At 40.1% G+C, this 13,588-nt stretch overlaps 1 long non-coding RNA gene across 3 annotated transcripts in view; it reads left to right on the top strand.

Annotated features, from left to right (window-relative positions):
- The window catches only part of LOC115289861, a 111,099-nt gene that overhangs the window by 50,671 nt on the left and 46,840 nt on the right, over window positions 1-13,588 (top strand). For 2 of the 3 annotated variants that reach the window (XR_003907844.1, XR_003907843.1), the window contains one exon: window positions 10,701-10,749. The exons of the other annotated variant lie outside the window; for it this stretch is intronic. This is a non-coding gene — a long non-coding RNA (uncharacterized LOC115289861). Of the gene's footprint in view, window positions 1-10,700; window positions 10,750-13,588 lie in introns of those variants that run through there. 3 annotated transcript variants of the gene reach the window in all.

Raw genomic sequence — 13,588 nt, 5'->3', positions numbered from 1 at the left:
GGGGGGAAAAGAGGTGGTGGTGATGGTGGAGGGCACTTATGGGGATGAGCACTGGGTGTTGTATGGAAAACAATTTGACAATAAAGTATTATGGGAAAAAAATGAAGAATAAAACATCAAAAAATTTTTTTAAATATTTAATAAAGTTTTTGCCCTTTCTTAGATTTACGATTTTTTATTAGGGCAAACCTTTTATTAATAAGATATAGGGAGACATTGGGTAGAAATGTGTAATGTAAACTGATCCTATGTAAATTTAAGAAAACTAGAAAGAGGATGAAATAAGTCATTTATGAGTAAAACAATGGAAACTATAAAAAAATAAAAAAAATAAAGGGATTATTATATGGAGTGATCACAAGTCTGCCATTAATCCAAAACAAATCATTACCAAGCTTTCTGTGACTAGGGTAGACTGTGGTTTGGGGCTCAGAGTTGTTCAGAAGCCCTCAGCTGCAGGGCCCTGTGGCCTCTTGTGCTGATACTCCTCCATTAATATGCTGTGAATACACATCTGTCCTGTTCCACCTGCCCCTCCTCAAAACTGGCAGAATCTATGGCATCGGGCAACAAGGTGAAGGTCATAGGTTAGTATGGAGATTGACAGCCCTCTCTGATGAATCAGCTGTAGCCCAAAAGGACAGGGTGCAGGGTCATGGAAAACAGATCATAGCTGTCCAGGAAGGAGGACTATGGGTACCCTTAATTTAATATCTCTCTTGTAACCAATAGAATGTGGCAGAAGTGACACTGCCTGACTTTTGGGTCAAAAAAGGTCATGCAGTTTCCACTTGTTCTCTTGGAATGCTTTCTCTCAGGATGATCCTTTCCAAGTAGATGTGAGAAGCCCAAGCCACATGGAGAAGCCATCGTAGGTTCCAGTCTAGTGATCCCAGCTGAGGCCAGCCTTTGCATCATACCAGCCCAGGCACCAGATGTGGGTGATGGAACCTTCAGATTCGCACAGCTCTCAGCTATTCAAGTCACCACCGCCCCCATCTGAGTTCCTAGAAGAGGGCCCAGGCACCATGGAGCAGGGATAAGACATCTCTGCTGCACCCAACCCACATTCCTAATCCACAGAATTTGTGAGCATAATAAGGTGGTTATGGTTTTATACCATTAAATTTAGGTTGTTTGAAATACAATAGAAATCAGAATACAAAGCATGATACATTCCAAGAACCAAAATAAAGTGGTATGGCAGACAAATGTGGGCTCTTACTGGATACCTGAAGTAACAACCATCTCTGCTGTTTTCTACCATGAGAAGTCAAAAATCAGATAAAGAAGGGGAAGGCAGATCATCTGAAACAGGTGTGGTTGGGGAAATTATGGAGATGTAGCTTATACCTCTGTATAATCCCTAAACCAAGCAGAACACATTATTCACTTTCAGTCTTTCCCGTTGAAGGTAGAGGTAAATAAATACAGAGGCCTCTGGTTCTAGCCAGGTTTTCTCTACATCAGCCCTCCTTCTAGAGCAGGGCCCCACCAGGGCGGCTCTCACCCCACTCTGAGCAACCACCCAATAGACGTCTCAGCTGGCCCCCACATGTCCCTGTTCTGCAGCTTTCTAAAGCCAGGCAGCTGCTGCAAGCCCTGGCTGTGTGGCTGCTCCGTCCTACTTCCAGCAGACACTCCCCCACCCCCCACCCCCACACCCTTAGAGGCCCTGTTCTCTGAACATTGAAAAAGAAAAGGCAAGAAATTTTGTAGTTTGTGTTGGCCCAGATATGATGCCCCTGTCCCCCAGGCCATTCTACAATGGACATCAATTTCAAGGACACCCTGCGCTGCTCACTCTACCCTATATTAATTGTGTGGCTTTGTGTGATTTTTAAGTCAGGAGGCATTAGATCTTTAGGTGACTTGCATATGGTTTTCACTTTGGAATGCACTCAGGGTGCAGGGCAAATGCTTGCTGACCCCATGTTTATTTTTTCAGCTGGTGATTGAAGCTCTGGTCCAGTTAAAATAGATAGGAATGCCAATGTCTTGTCCATTTTAAACTTTAGTGCAAATCTTGCATTGCACAGGGATCATATTTCTACTCTCAGCATGTAAAATAAAAGTAATTTTTATGTTGTGTTTCCAAAGCAAATATCATTGTGTTTGCCCTCCCACCTCCACCCTATAGAACTGTTTTTTTTTAAAGACATGAACATGGAAAACTAATATTCCAAGCTTCTGGGGGAATGTTATTAATATAGAAAGCTTTTCTATTCATTATAAAATTATTTATGTTAAGTAATCTCTAACCCAACATGGGGCTCGAACTCATGACTCTAAGATCAAGAGTTGCATGTTCCTCTGACTGCGCCAGTCAGGTGCCCCATAATTATAAAGAATTTTTTTAAAATATTTTACCCTAGAGGTACCTGTGCAGCTCAGTCTGTTAAGCATCTGACATCGGCTCAGGTCATGACCTCACAGTTCATGGGTTCAGGCCCGGCGTTGGGCTCTGTGCTGACAGCTCAGAGTCTGTCACCTGCTTCAGATTGTGTCTCCCTCTCTCTCTGCACCTCTGCTGCTCGCACTCTGTGTGTATTTCTCTCTCAAAAATAAAACAATAAAAAAAATTCTACCCTAAAGTCTGTGAGCACTGTTCTGCCTGTAGTATCCCACACTTCCTTAATTGAATAACACACTCCTTTTTTTATGTATTTAATCATTTAACAAATATTGATTGAGTGCCAACTGTGAGCCACATATTAGAAATCCAAGAGCGATCAAGATAGACAAAATGATGTACTTGCCTTAATGACAATAGCATATTTGGGTTCAGGGAGACAGTAAACAAGCAAATAAATAGATAAGGTAACTTATTTTTATTTTTTAAAGTAATCTCTATACCCATATAGGGCTCAAATTCACATCTAGAGTCACATCTTCTACCAACTGAGCCAGTTGGTGCCCCAATAAGGTAATTTCACATTGAGAAGAATGCTTTGAAGAAAATACACAGGGTTATAAACAACGAACATCACTTTAGGTAAAGTGGTCAGAGAAGGCCTCTCTGAGACCTAGAATGAACCCATAAAGGAACCAGTCATACAAAGAGCCTGGGACAGGAGCTGCAGGCAGGGAGAACAGCAAGTACAGGAGTCCAAGAGTTTGGAAAGAGGTTAGAAGAAGTCAGAAAGGAGCTGGAGAGGTAGGCAAAGGCCAGATCATGCAGGATCTTATGGGCTTCCCTACTGAGGTGATTTTTCCCAAGAGAGTGACATGATCAGATCTGTATTTTTATTTAGTTTTTCTTTTTCTTTCTTTTTTCTTTTTAATTCTTGAGAGAGAGCATGAGTCAGGGGTGGTACACAGAGAGAGAGGAGGACAGAGGATCTGAAGTGGGCTCTGAGCATCCAGTCCCACAAGGGGCTTGAACTCACAAACCACAAGTTCACGACCGGAGCTGAAGTCAGATGCTCAACCAACCACTCAGCTGACTGAGCCACGCAGGTGCCCCCAGATCTATACTTATGGCTGATGTGAGTAATGGATGGGGAGTAGGTTGGTGCTAATTAGGAAGCTGGAGACCAGTCACAAGACTACAACCGTTCATAAGATGAGGCTGCTCCCTTGTGCCATCAGCACCAATGTATGGTTTGAGTGTTTTTAGGCAGTGTCACAGTTTTGCACTTGATTATCTCACAAGTTAGCTACTGCTAGCTGACTCGTCAGTACTCAATAAATGGTATGTCCCTTAACATCTTTGGTCTGTGTTTCACCAACTGAAAAAATCACCATCTTAAACCTCTGAAAATGCAATAAAAATAGTATTTCAGTGCTATAAACATTTTGAGCACCTGGTACATGTATGGCACTGTGTTAAGATTTGGATATTCAAAAGTAAATGACACCTGGTCACAGCTCTGCAGGAAGTTACAGTCTGAGAATAAGAAGGCAGCCTACCAGAGGCAAGAATAAGATGGTGCTTTGCTTTCCTTGTGGGAGTTGAATAAACCCTTCAGAGCCCTGGGAGCAGAATGATTCTACAGACCTCTGGATAAGCTGGGGAGAGAAGAAGAAGGATCAGAAAGACCCAGCTTGTTTCATATATGAAAAGAGAATTTGTATCCTCGACTTCATTTCATCTATGCAGCCTCACCTGGAGTGATTTGCTAGGATGATTTTCTTTTTTACTTCTTGGTATCTGGAATGATAGAATCCAGTGAAAAACAGAAGTTCTCTGGCTTCATGGAAGTTTAGAGTTGGCTCATTCATAAAAAGTGACTTCCTCAATCAAAATATTTCCTATAATGCAATGCCACATGTGCTTCCTTTGTCAAATAAAAACTTCCACGAATCATGACATTTAAAATATACTTTAAATAAAAAATGTATGTAAAAGCTCCTTTTGAAGAGGGACCCTTCTCCAACACTACAGCAGCTAGAAACTGAGGCCGCCCCCTTTTGCTCTTAGCACTTCCATGTAGAAGTCTGTAAGGCAGAATTGAACCTGCAACAGCTTTCAACCCTGGCCACTCTTGGAATCACCCAAGGAGCTTTAGAAAAAATATTAGTGCCTGGATCCTAGCCCCAGAGAATCTTATTTAATTGGTCTGAGCTATGCCCTCAGCATCAGTATTTTTTAAAACCTCTTTTCAGGTGATTCTAATGCACAGCCAGTATTGGGAACTACCAGTCTGCTAGCCTCTCAAAGAGTTGCACTTGGGGCCAGAGACTAAACTATAGACTTAAGGCATAGCCATTTGTTTCCACAGACTAGGTCTGGTTCCCCAATCATGCACTTCTGTAGTTCCTTATAGTTTTCCTTCTTGGGATTTAAGCAGTTTATAATTGTGCATGTGTGTGCGTGTGCGTGTGTGTGTGAAAGAGAGATTGCTGGACTAACATGTCTTCTTCTTGGAATATAAGCTTCATGAGGGCAAGACATCTGTGTACTAAGACAGTACAGCATTGTGGCTAAAAATACAAGTTCTAGACGGGTGCCTGGGTGGCTGAGTCTCTTGATTTCAGCTTAGGTCATGATCTCAGGGTCAGGGGACTGAGCCCCGCATTGTGCTCCATGCTAGGTGTGGAGCATACTTAAGAATCTTTCTGTCTCTCTCTCTTTCTCCCTCTCTCTCTCTTCCTCCCTCTCCTCCCCCCTTCTGCCCCTTTCCCTTGCTCTTGCTCTCTTTCTCTCCAAACAAACAAACAAGCAAACAAACAAACAAGCAAGCAAACAAACAAAGATGTTCTGGAGTCAATCTGCTTTGGAATCCCAATTCCATCACTTGCTAGCTGTGGGAACTTGGATATATTTTTTAATTATCTGTATCTCAGTTTCCTCAGGTACAAAATGAGATTGTTAGAAAATTAGGGGAGTTGTGAGAATTAGATGAGATATGTGGTGGTTTTAAAATATGTCTGCAAATTCTTCAGCACTCTTCCCTTTAAATTGTGGAGCTGAAGCATTCTTCCCTTGACTGTGAGTGGGCTACACAACTAACAAATCGATTATGACAGAAGTGATAGTGTCTTTGAAGTTAGGACATAAAAGGCATTATGCTTTGGATCACTTGCTCTGGGGAAAGTCACCTGCCTTCCTGTGAGGACACTCAATCAGCTGTTGGAGAGGTCCATTTGGTGAGGAACATAGACCTCTGCCAATGGCTCCGTGAGGGGGCCATCTTGGAAGTGGATCCTCCATTCACAGTCAAGCTATCAGATGTCTGCAGTCGCTGCTGACATCCTGACAGAAACCTCCTGAGAGACCCTAAACCAGAATCAACTTGCTAAACCACTCCGGATTTCCTTGCCTGTAGAAAATATGATAATAAATGTTTGTTGTTTAAGCCATTGTGTTTGAGGGTGATTTTTTACCCAGCATTAGAGAACTAATACAAGATGATAATGACAAAGCATTTAAACATATACAGTAAATATTCAGTAAATGTTAGTCATTGTTGTTGCTACTATGTTCTTCCCTTATATCCTTAGCACCTAACACCTGCTATCTGGTAAGAGCTTAAAAATATAATGCATGCAAGTGAATGAGTAAATGAATAGATGCACAAAGTAAAGCAAAGGGTAGACGCAATCATCCATGGCAGTTGTTTCTGATGTTATTTGAGCAAAGACATTTCCAACAAAATATTAGCCCATATTATGTCAGGGTTGAATCAAGAAAACAGAAACTACTTTCGATATTTCAAACAGAGGGAATTATTTTTTTAGTTTTTTTAAGTTTATTTATTTATTTTGAGAGAGAGAGCATGAGTGATGGAGGGGCAGAGAGAGGGAGAGAGAGAATCCCAAGCAGGCTCTGCACTGACAGATCACACGAACCGTGAGATCAAGATGTGAGCTGAAACCAAGAGTCAGACCCTCAAGTAACTGAGCCCCTCAAACAGAGACGATTTATTATTAGGAATTGCTACACAGGCAATGGAAGAGCTGAGAGGCCAAACAGAGGAATGAGGCAGCCCAGAGATTAGCCAGAGTAGGAAGCTGATATTATCCCTAGAGCTAAGGAGACAATAAGAGAAGCTGATACAGCCAGTCCAGAAGTTGGAGCTATCTATAGTGAGACCTTAGAAGGAGGGTTGTTGGGCCAGAGCCATGAGAGTAAAAGCCACCTGAGTCAAAGATAGAGAGGAAGAAATACCTTGGTTTCTTTCTTTCTCTTGCCCTGCAGTCTTTGGCCACTGCATCCCGTTGGCCAAATTTCCTGGAAAGCCAGCTAGCAAAGGAGTCCTGGGAAATGAACGTATTTGCAGTGAACCAGAGCAAAAGAGGGCGAGGAATGGATCTGAGAGCAAAATTAGGTGTACATAGTAATATTTGTATACATGTGTTTATGTATATATGCGTATGTGTATATAAATATAGAAATCTATAGAAGAAAATGATAAAGCACATGCGGAAAATGACCAACACACATCAAAAAAAAGAAAACAGATAAAAGCATTCTTTCATTTCATAGGTTTAAATATAAAGTATTTATACTTTTTGTACAATTAGTAAGAACACTGTAGAACTCCTGGTTGGCTCAGTCGATTAAGTCGATATCAGGTCATGATATCACAGATCATGGGTTTGAGTCCTGCCTTGGGTTCTGTGCTGACAGCTCAGAACCTGGAGCCTGCTTCAGATTCTGTGTCTCCCTCTCTCTCTGACCCTCCCCCACTCATGATCTGTTTCTCTGTCTCTCAAAAAAAAAAGTTAAAAAAAGAACAAATGTTAGGGTGCCTGGGGGCTCAGCCAGTAGAGCATGCGACTCTTGATCTCAGGTTTTAAGGTCAAATCCCATGTTAGGGTATAGAGATTACTTTAAAAAAATAAAAATAAAAATCTTAAAAAATTAAAAGATATATGTTAATATACTGGTAGTCTCCAATGTGTTAAAATTTAGTATGTTGCATATTTGAATGTGTTTATAGTTTTTATTTTTAAACTTTTTGAAGATTCTATATTTATTTATTTTAAAGATTTTTTAGGTTTATTTATTTTGAGAGAGAGAGAGAGACAAAGTATGCAAGCAGGGGAGGGGCAGAGAGAGAGAAAATCCCAAGCAGACTCCACACACCATCAGTGTGGAGCACGATACAGGCTCGAATTCACAAACCTACTTCATGATCTGAGCTGAAAACCAATGGTCGGGCACTTAACCGACTGAGACACCCAGGCACCTAAATATTTTATTTTAAGTAATCTCCATATCTAGTGTGGGGCTTGAACTCACAACCCTGAGATCAGGAATCACATGCTCTTCTGACTGAGCCAAAGAGGGACCCGTGTTTTTTAATTTTAAATAAAATCCTAGCTTTGGGAAACCACTGATATTACCAGTCAAAACAATTTTAACCTAAAAAGTCTTTTTTTTCTTTGGTGAAAAGTGACAATATTAAGATACTTGATAAAATTCAAATAAAGTCTTGATTAGAATAAGAATATTATCAGGATATATTATTATTTCCTGATTTGTATAATAGTGCTATGGTTGTGTAAGGAGCAACCTTGTTTTTTTGGATGTACATGTTATTTAGGGGTAATGGAGCATCATCATATATGTATCATGTGTGTCAAATTGTTCAGAAACAAAGTTTGTATAAAAGAAGTATAAATATATTTGAGTTTAAACATATTTTATTTAAGTATAAATTTATTTTATCAGAAATATTATTGGGGCACCTGGGTGGCTCAATTGGTTAAGTGTTGGACTTCGGCTCAGGTCATGATCTCAGAGTTCATAAGTTCAAGCCCACATTGGGCTCTGTGCTAACAGCTCAGACCCTGGAGCCTGCTTTGGATTCTGTGTCTCCCTCGCTCTCTGCACCTCCCCCACTCACACTCTGTCTCTCTCTCAAAAATAATAAACATTAAAACAAATATTGTTATGCGAAAAATATTTATGTTTGGAGAATCTGAGTAAAGGGAATTCTTGTACTATTCTTGCAATGTTTACAGAAGTCTGGAATTATTTCAAGATATAGGTTAAAAATAAAAGATTTTTGCTTAACTTACATGTGATGGAGTTGGGGAAGGGCTTGGGAGGGACTGATTAATAAACCAGTTATGAAAAATAAGTGAAGAAAGATAAACTTTTAGCCAAATCTGAAAGAGGTCCAACATGGTGTCTTTCAATTTCTGGCAAGCCACACGGTGTCTGCAACTTTTTTTTTTAATGTTTATTTATTTTTGAGAGAGAGACAGAGCACAAGTGGGGGAGGGACAGAGAGAGAGGGAAACCCAGAATCTGAAGCAGACTTCAGGCTCCAAGCTGTCTGCACAGAGCCTGACACAGGGCTTGAACCCGCAAACCTTGAGATCATGACTGAGCCCAAGCTGGATGCTAAGCGACTGAGCCACCCAAGGCACCCCACGGTGTCTGCAACTTGCAGCTGATGGCCAGGAAAGTTCTACAGCTGCTGACATCTTCAGCTCTGCACCAGCAAGCCCCTGGAGGGGGCAGATGGAGAGCAACAGCCTGGCAGGATTCATAGAGCATTCCAATGCTCTTAGCTACTCTCCCTAGTGACAAGTCTCAAAATGAAAGACACCAGACCAAGAGAAGAATTTTGAGAAATATAGGACATTTGTAAAAGTAGGAAGATGAAGGAAATATGATTCATTTGGCAAGTAGAGGGGGGAAATAAGCATAAATGATCTAGTAAATGTGTAAAAATATGGGATGAAGCTTAAACCTCCAGGACAATTCTTCATAGATCCAAAAAGGCCGCCAGCATATTGTAAATAAAATGTCTTGAAATATCATCCGAGGTTGAACTAGTATCCAGCATATGTGAACTTCATATAGGGGCAAAGAGTTTTGTCAGCTATAGGTTAAGAATATTAATCTAGAAGTTTTTTAAAATCAAGATGTAATATCTGAAAGCAAGGCTCAAAAATTTATCAGCCACTATTTGCGAATCTTTCAGAAAATAATGGGCATCTAAGAAAAGGAACAGGTAATTTGCTAAGAAGAAATGCAAAATGCCAAAAAAATATAAACTTGCCTAATAAAAAGAAATATAAATTTATGCAATGAAGAAATAACATTTTTATTAATTAAATCGGCAAATTGCTTTTTTTCCCTAAGTAAACTAACTCTACACCGCACATGGGGCTCACACTCACAACCCCAAAATGAGGAGTCACGTGCTCTGCTGACTGAGCCAGGAAGGCACCCCCTTGCCTCCAGCAAATTGCTTTTTAAAAAATGTTAATATCCAGTGTTAGTGAAGGTGGGACAAAGCACTATACATACTTACTGTACATATCAAGAAAAAGCATAAATTGGTGCTTTCTGGAATGTAATTTTCCCATATAGTGGTTTTTTTTCCCCAAACAGAAAAAGCTGGAGATGCTTCTTAGGAAGCATGGGAGGGGCCACTTGGGAAGCTGAGGTTCCTCAGCCCAGAAGACCGAGTCAATAAGAGATGCAGATGATACAGGGTTTGGACAATTTGGGAAATTTTGAGAATTTACAAATTGGTAGAATCAGGAAATACAGTGAGCATAGGAATCCTAGATGTTCCCTCACTTAGGAAAAGGAAACTCAGGCCTTGACTTTTAAAATTAAAATCAAAGATGAAAGTACTCATTATCATTCTTAGTACAAACCCTGAGTTTAATTGGCCGGCCAGATCTTCCCCTGTAAACTAGTTTAATGAAACATATTTTCCCAAATTATGTTAACAAAGTCTGAAAAGGAAGTTAAGTGCTCTAAACCTAGGAAACTATTCACATACTTAACCAAGAGATAATACGTAAGAAAAAAATATGTTTTTTTTAAGGTTCACTTGAATAAAATCAAACCTCAAATAGTACCAATTTATGAGGACCTCTAAAGAACTGAGAGAAAACACGATTCATTTGGGGTCAAAAAACTTCCCTGGACCACTCGTTCTCTGCCTGTGTCTCTGAGAACATTTCCAGACCCTTTCCAGAAGTTGTCCTTTCCCAGAGTATTCAGAGGTAGGCCACTGAGGGGCAAGGCTTGTCTTTGACATCCTCAGAACTGTAGCCTAGCACAAACTTCTACTCAGAAAATCTGAGTGTGATCGAAAAAAATCTCCATTCATACTGAACTGGAATCAGAAACCTAGGCCATTTCTACATCTTGGAAGAGATATTCCACATTTCCCAAAGACATGCTTGAAGAAATCAATTCTTCAAAACTGAAATTGTTACCCTCAATCTGGGAAATTTAATTTCATGCTTCTAAATGGATATTATGCTTTGTTTTGCAGGGCACACATAGCTCTAATTATACAGAAACTGTGCAAGAAGGCACCACATGGCAGTCATCATGCAATTGGAGAGTAATTATCGGTTCCCTTCTGTTGTCTAAACCACAGCCACAAATAAAATATTAAAATTGTAAATAGTATAGTAATTAATCTGTCAACTCTTTGGGCAGTGTTTTACCAGGTGTATGTGCCTTGGGAAAGCAAAATATTTAATCATAAAAATTTCAAACCTCAATTTTCCCAAACAAAAGAACTTCAAAACAGAAGGAAAAAATCCCAAGGTCCTACAAAGCATCTAGCAAAGAAAAAGAGAAGAAAAAAAGCTGCACTGCCTGTTTTTTGCCTTAAGGAAACTGTAAAGTATTAGATATCGAGCTTCTTTGGAGACAATGGAACCAGAATGTTAGTCAACGCTGTTAATTTTGCTAATTCATTCCAAATGAAAAGGATCCTACCCTGGAAAATGGGATCAGTCAAAACTGATTTGACAATTGAGGTGATTACTGTGTAAGCCTGCCTCAGGAGCTTTCTCCCTAAACGGCTTTCACACTTCTCTCAGCTCTCCAGATATTTGTTATTCAACAAATATTTGTATTAAGAACCTACTAAAATGTCAGGTAAGGAGATTCCTAGAGAATTCCTTTGATCCTTCCAATTGCCTGGTGCAGTGCTAAGCACAGAATCAAGCAGAGTCCCCAAATAGGTCATGGCAGGAAATTCTAAGATGGTTGCTTGAGTTCTGTGCCAGCTGTCTCAGCCACTGATTACATTAAGCAGTCGATTTTCACTCTCTGAGTGTCTATCCTGGCCAAGCACTGTAGATGGATTGAGCCAATCAAGTTGGCATTAGCTTTTTGGAATGTGGAGCTAGAAGTTAGACTTTTCTGTCAAAGCCTGCCTCTGATTCTGTGTCTTAGGCAGGCAGCATACATTAACAGGGCACCAAACTTGGCAGAAAGTTCTGCATCATAGACACGCATGAGAGTAGAGAGACTGAAAAACCTAGTTTCGATGCTGTGAGAGTTTACAGTCATGTGGGGATTAAGAATTTGGGCACTACTCTCAATTATATTACAATAAAAAACTTAAAGAAAGATGGGTGCCTGGGTGGCTCAGTTGGTTAAGCACTTGACTCTTGATTTTTACCTCAGGTCATGATATCATGGTTGTGAGATCAAGTCCCACAGGGGGATCTACACTGACAGCATGGAGCCTGCTTGGAATTCTCTCTCTCCCTCCCCTTCTGCCCTCCATTGCGCACTTGCACACATGCTCTGTCTCTCTCAAGGAAGGAAGGAAGGAAGGGAGGAAGGAAGGAAAGGAAAGAAGGAAGGAAGGGAGGAAGGGAGAAAGGAAGGAAAGAAAAGAAGGAAGGAAGGAGGGAAGGAAGGGAGAAATCTGGTGCTGGAAGGGACTTTAGGGATAAAGAGATCAGCAAATAGGATTTAAAGTCCCATACTCTTGGTGTGGTCTTTCACTAGGCATGCCCACCTCCCACCCCCTGCTAGTCATAGAGAGTCTACTTATATCCATAGGCTACATAAGTGTTTGCTTCCATTTTATGTAAGTTATTCTATGTTCTTATGTAGGTAATGCACATATCAATTTCAAAAGGCCCAAAAAGATATAGAGGAAAATGTTTCCCTACCACTCTTGGTCCCTAGTCATCCAATTCCCCACCTCAGAAGCAACTCCTAATAAAACTTTCTTGCATGCAGTTGTAGAGATGGCCTGTCTATCCATGAGCATGTGCCTGTGGAAGAAAGATATGGATGTAGATGAATACAAAATAGTATATTATGACTACTATTCTGCTCATTGATTTTTTCACCTAATCTTGGAGATTCCATATCACAATTTATAGGCCTGCCTCATTTTTTAAATTTAATTTTCTTTTTTTAATGTTTATTTATTTATTTTGAGAGAGAGAGAGCCCACAAGCAAGAAAGGGGCACAGAGAAGGAAAGAGGGACTACCAAGCAAGCTCCATGCTGTCAGTGCAGAGCCCAACACAAGACTTGAACTCACAAACTGCAAGATCATGTCCTGAGCTGAAATCAAGAGTCAGGTGCTTAACCAACTGAGCCATCCAGGCACCCCTAAGTTTAATTTTCTAATAATAAATTAGTCACAATGTCCAAAATGAATTTAAAAATAAGTCTCTCTCTCACCCATGCCTCTCATCACCAAGAACTAACCTTTATTGTTTGTTCTTATATAACTTTCCATAATTTCTTTATGTTTATGCTTATAAGCCAATGAATTTCTTTTATTGCCCATATTTTTACAGAAAAGGCAGAATACTATACATATTCTTCTGCACCTTCCTTTTATCCTTTAAAAATATACCTTTGGCCAGAGTGCTTAGGTGGTTCAGCATCCAACTTTGGCTCAGGTCATGATCTCATGATTCTTGGGTTCAAGCTCCACATCAGGTCCTGTGCTGACAGCTCAGAGCCTGGAGCCTGCTTCAGATTGTCTCCCTCTCTCTGCCCCTCCCCCACCCATGCTCTGTCCTTGTCCAAAATAAATAAATACTGAAAAAAATGTTTATTTCTCATATATCAAATCTCTATATGTATTTGAGCCTATTCCTGTACATTCTATTTTTACCCTTTGATCTGTATGGCTATACAGGCATCGGTGCCATAATTAAATTACTGAAGCCTAGTAACATTGTTTAACATCTAGTAAGATAGTCTCCCCTCAATATTCTTCCTGTTCAGAATTTTCCTGGATATTCATGTTTATTTATTTTTCCATATGAACTTTAGAATCGGCTTGTCAAGTTCCCAGAAAAATAATCTTCTTGGTATTTTTATTGGGATTGTGGTAAATATTTTTAGATTAGTGAGAACTGATATCTTTATGATGTTGAATCTTCGTTC

The sequence above is a fragment of the Suricata suricatta genome, chromosome 4 (genome assembly GCF_006229205.1).
Source record: "Suricata suricatta isolate VVHF042 chromosome 4, meerkat_22Aug2017_6uvM2_HiC, whole genome shotgun sequence".
Taxonomy (NCBI): domain Eukaryota; kingdom Metazoa; phylum Chordata; class Mammalia; order Carnivora; family Herpestidae; genus Suricata; species Suricata suricatta.
Note: the sequence above shows the minus strand (reverse complement) of the source record. Positions and strands in the feature narration are given on the sequence as shown.